The sequence below is a fragment of the Juglans microcarpa x Juglans regia genome, chromosome 1D, assembly GCF_004785595.1.
Source record: "Juglans microcarpa x Juglans regia isolate MS1-56 chromosome 1D, Jm3101_v1.0, whole genome shotgun sequence".
Taxonomy (NCBI): Eukaryota; Viridiplantae; Streptophyta; class Magnoliopsida; order Fagales; family Juglandaceae; genus Juglans; species Juglans microcarpa x Juglans regia.
Window position 1 is genome coordinate 2,314,330 of NC_054594.1, and position 5,133 is coordinate 2,319,462.

At 34.0% G+C, this 5,133-nt stretch overlaps 1 pseudogene; it reads left to right on the forward strand.

Annotated features, from left to right (window-relative positions):
* Window positions 1–1,559: 1,559 nt before the first annotated feature.
* LOC121249754 lies at window positions 1,560–3,668 on the forward strand (annotated as a pseudogene).
* The last annotated feature ends 1,465 nt before the right edge of the window (window positions 3,669–5,133 follow it).

The window sequence follows — 5,133 nt, forward strand, 5'->3', positions numbered from 1 at the left end:
GCATATTTTCTTGAAGAATTGGTTTTAAACTGGGTCATGTGATGCACCAGTATTTATTTATTTATAAATAGCGTTTACCCGTATGGAGGCAAGGGCTGAGCAATGCAATTTAATGGTACATTAGATGAGCAAATTGGATATATAGACGTGATTATAAGTAGCAGTGGCTAGCGCATGTGGAGCAGATCTATTAATTCACGTTTCTAACAGGCAACAACCTTAAACATTTGATAAAAATCTTGTCGAAGTTCACGAATTGAATGACCTGTTAATTAAATTACTTTTTACGAAACAGCTTAAACAACTCGATCCGGCCGGCAGTATGCAATGTTTTAAAACATGCCAAGAAGAAGACCAAATTGCTTGGCAGCCAACTTGCCATAATTTCTAGGCCCTTTAATTCATGATGAGTGCTATAGCCACAAAAATTATTACACGAAATTAATCTCACAAACTGATATGATTTGATGTGAAATTCTTTAGATTGTAAAATTCTTTTTATTGTAAAATAGATTTAATAGATCATATAAAATCACATTAATTTATAAAATTACTTTTATACAATTCATTTGTAGTTATACTACTCCTCCGAACTAAATAGCCACCAGTCGTGAATGACATCTACTCCAATATTACCATACTCTTAAGGCCGCTTATATAATATATATACCAAATTAGCTGTCGATCACATCATATGATATAATATACTACTGGTCCATCGAAGGTAAAAAATGGGGCAGGTTGCAGCTTTCTATATACGAATATTCTAACTAATCTCTAGCAAACGGTACCTGCCAAACCAGTTTTGCTTATGAACGAATCATCAACGTACGCGTTCCTCGAGCATCAACTTGCAGTACAATATATGTCAGGGATGATCATCGATATCATGATCATGGAGATTAGGTCTTCATTGACGACTAAATATTACACTAATTAGCTAGCTAGCAACCATGTGGAGATTCACGCGGTCTTAAAATATTAATTTTTATCCTATATTATATGCAAATACATATATAATATAGTAACATGTGATTAATGCGAGTGTTTGAGTTCAGCCATCATCAAAGTGAATAGTTAGGTTCCGACATATAGGATCGAGGTGATCATTATAATAAGTCTTTGGATCATATTATAATTTTTTAAACAAATTAATGTTTTTATAATATAAATGGACATAATGACATGGCATTAATCCGAGTTTGACGATTACTTTAAAAAAAAAAAATCCCAAGTTGAAGGCCGTGATATATATAAATATAGGACATATATGCTCGATAGACAGCATTACTAGGCATCCAACTGATCTCAAGAACATAAAATTCAGATTGTGTTTAGATGTTAAAGTGAGTTGAGTTGAGATGATAAAATATTATTTTTTAATATTATTATTATTTTAAGATTTGAGAAAGTTAAATTATTTATTATATTTTATATTGAGATTTGAAAAAGTTATAATGATGAATTGAGATGAATTATAGTTTCAAATATCAAGAAGCTAAGCTCTTTAATATTGATCCGATCGAATGGAGAGTACTACTGGTCTTAGAAAGGTAAATATGGTGACTGTGTTGAGCATTGATGGAGGTGGCATCAGAGGTATAATCCCAGGCACCCTCCTCGGCTTTCTTGAATCTAAGCTTCAGGTACGTTCCTACTAATTCTCACCGGCAATAGACGTGGCCACCTAATTTTGTATAATCACAATTTGTCTCAAAAATTTAAATTAATGAAAATAAATAAAATTTATTATTTATTTTATATCTTAAAATCCTATTTTGGATCAGACTTAATGGTTCAATACGTATAATATTTAATTAAATGAGATATATAGATTGTAGAGTTAAAGTTCGAACTCAAGACTTTTACTCTGATACCATATGAAATCACTACTTCTCCTAAAAATTTAAACTGATGGCAAGAAGTAGATTTTATTATTTATTTTATATCTTAATAAATTTTCTCCATTTCCGATTCTGTTTCCTAACATTCTTATGTACTGTTTTATGGTATGTTTAGGCATTGGATGGACCCGATGCAAGAATTGCAGATTATTTCGACGTAATTGCAGGAACAAGCACAGGTGGGCTAGTCACCACCATGCTTACTACTCCCAACAACGACAACCGGCCACTCTATGCTGCAAAGGACATCACCGACTTCTATTTAGAGCACTCTTCCGACATTTTTCCCCAGCACAGGTAAAGTTAATTCAACGAACCCACACAAGCAAAATGCCTTCCGTTCGAAGTTTTTTTTTTTTTTTTTCCAGTTTTTGCTGCCAAGTACTAAAGTACACTCGATGTTGTGGAAGCAGTCGGAAAAGCTTTGTGAATTCAATAAAAAGCATGTTCGGTCAAGCAGAAGGGCCAAAGTACGACGGGGAGTACCTGCGGTCATTGACAAACCGGTTACTTGGCGACTTAACTTTGAAACAGACCCTGACAAACGTGGTCATCCCGACCTTCGATATCAAGCTCCTTCAACCAGTTATCTTTTCGACGACCGATGTACGTACGAACTTCGATCAACAATTAATAAGCTAGTGGCTAGATTATATATATATAGACGGCAAAGTTAAACAAGTACTTATTTGAATTGTGTTTACATGGACTCGACCGGCATTTATGCATTTTTCTGCAGGCAAAACTGAATGATTTGAAGAACGCTAGGCTAGCAGATGTTTGCATTGGCACCTCTGCAGCACCCACTTTTCTTCCAGCACACTACTTCGAGACAAACGATGCCGAGGGAAACAGTCGTGATTTCAATCTCATTGACGGCGGGGTTGCTGCAAACAATCCTGTAAGTAGTTAATCGGACCGCCCTTTATGAACTTTCTTGATTTATATTGAACTAATTTGAGAAGTTCTAAAGTCCCGTCTAGTTTTTTGTCCGAATTGAAGAGTCTAAAGTAGAAGAGATAGAGTTTATACTTCAAGTTTTTGCCTCAACTTAAAAGAGGATCTTTCCAGTTCTCTGATCCATTATGAATTAAATGTGCAGACTATGATGGCCATAAGCCAGATTTGGAAAGACTCTGATGCAAAACACTGATGATGATCGTATAAAACCATTGGAGCACAGCAAGAGAATGTTGGTTCTATCATTGGGCACGGGTGCAGCCAAGCATACACAGAAATACAGTGCAGCCGCAGCCTCCAAATGGGGTTTGCGTGATTGGTTGTACGACAACGGTGCCACACCATTGCTTGATGTTTACGGGGATGCAAGTTCTGATATGGTTGACTTTCACGTCTCCACCCTCTTCCAAGCACTCGATTGTAAGAACAATTACCTTCGTATTCAGGTACGTACCAAAAGATCACAATCATTACTATATATTTAACCAAAAGATTAATGTAAAAATGATTGATTGAATCCATATTTCAATATGCTAGCTATATATATACCAATAGTTTTATGCATGGCCGGTTGTATAGGATCACAAGTTAACAGGAGAGGAATCGACTGTTGACATTGCAACCTCGGAGAATCTGCAAAGGCTGGTGGAGATTGGAAAGGAGCTATTGAAGAAGACAGTGTCGAGAGTGAATTTGGATACCGGCAACTTCGAGGAAATTAAGGGTGGGAGTTCTAATGAAGAAGCACTTGCCTATTTTGCCGAGCTGCTCGTGGAAGAAAAGAAATTTAGGCAAAACCAATGAAGTCAATGATCAAAGTGTCTGATTTTAATTATTCATGTCTTCAGCATCGATCTCATATATATATATATATGTATGTATGTATGTATGTAATCATGTGTACGTACGTTGTCGTCTTGGGCCTTCCGATAACCATGCATTAATCAAGCTGGAAATTAATTATAAATTCATCATGTTATTAATTAATTAATTACATAGACAGAACCTAAAATGCATGGTTTCTATCTGAAATTGTGAGCTGTGTGATTGAAGATCAAGCTGATCATTATAACCTTAATGCATGATATATAATATTAATTTTGGTAGCATTATTCCCACAGAGTTTTGTACGTGCCTGCATGTTCCACCTTTCAAATTATTTGTGGGATCATGTCATTTTTGGGACACGTGATGTTATCATGCACCAAGGATTTCTTGAACGTGCGGGCCGGGACTTTTAGCCGAAAGCCACCGAGCGGTGAATTTTGAGTCAATTCACAAGCGGACTGCAATTAATTAATAATGCATACAATTATTTTAGTTAATAATATTTTGATCAGTAAATATTATAAAAATTATTTTAAAACTTATTTTAATATTATTAATGCATGAAATTCTATCATTTTATCAAAAATAAATTTTAATTTTATAAAAGTACGTCCTTCCAATTCATTTAGAATTGTACAATAGTTATAAATTAATATTTATTTAAAAAAAGGGTAAAAATTGGAGATCTTGTACTGGCGGAATGCAATGGTACTGCGCGTGAATGCTTGTTGCAAGAGATCATGTCATGTATGTAGCTCATGGACCTATCGACAGAAACTATAGGGGCCAAGACCTCTGAAGTTCTGTATGGCACAAGGAAAATGATAAATTTACGATTAGTTTACAATTAGTTTACGACTGTTATTATATTTGGACCAATCTAATTTTCTTTTTACTATTTATAACTACATATAGCAACAAAATTCAAAGCAAATAATTTTTCATTAGAGATTGGAGGTAAATGGATTCGATTTAGGAGTGATTTGGATTCAGAAATGAGTTGAGATGGGTTGAGATGGTTTGTGAATAGTAAAAAAAAATTTGAATTATTTATTATATTTTTTGTAGAAATTTGGAAAAGTTATTTTGTGATTTGAAAAAGTTGAATTGTTTATTATATTTTGTATAAAAATTTAAAAAAATATATAATAATGAGATGAGATAAAATAAATTGAGATGACTTTGAATGCAAACGAGACCAATTTTATATGGGACCTAATTCTTTTTTATGATGGTCCGATTTGATGACCAGACCTATCAAGAATTTATTGCAGATTTTGGTAGATTTTTAGTTTGGCTTGGGCCACCCGTTTTTAGCACTTAATCCAACCCACTTTACTATATATATATATTGCATTAAACCCTTGTACCGCCGCCAATTAGAGTTTTCCATATATATATATGTGTATATATATATATATATATATATATATATATATAC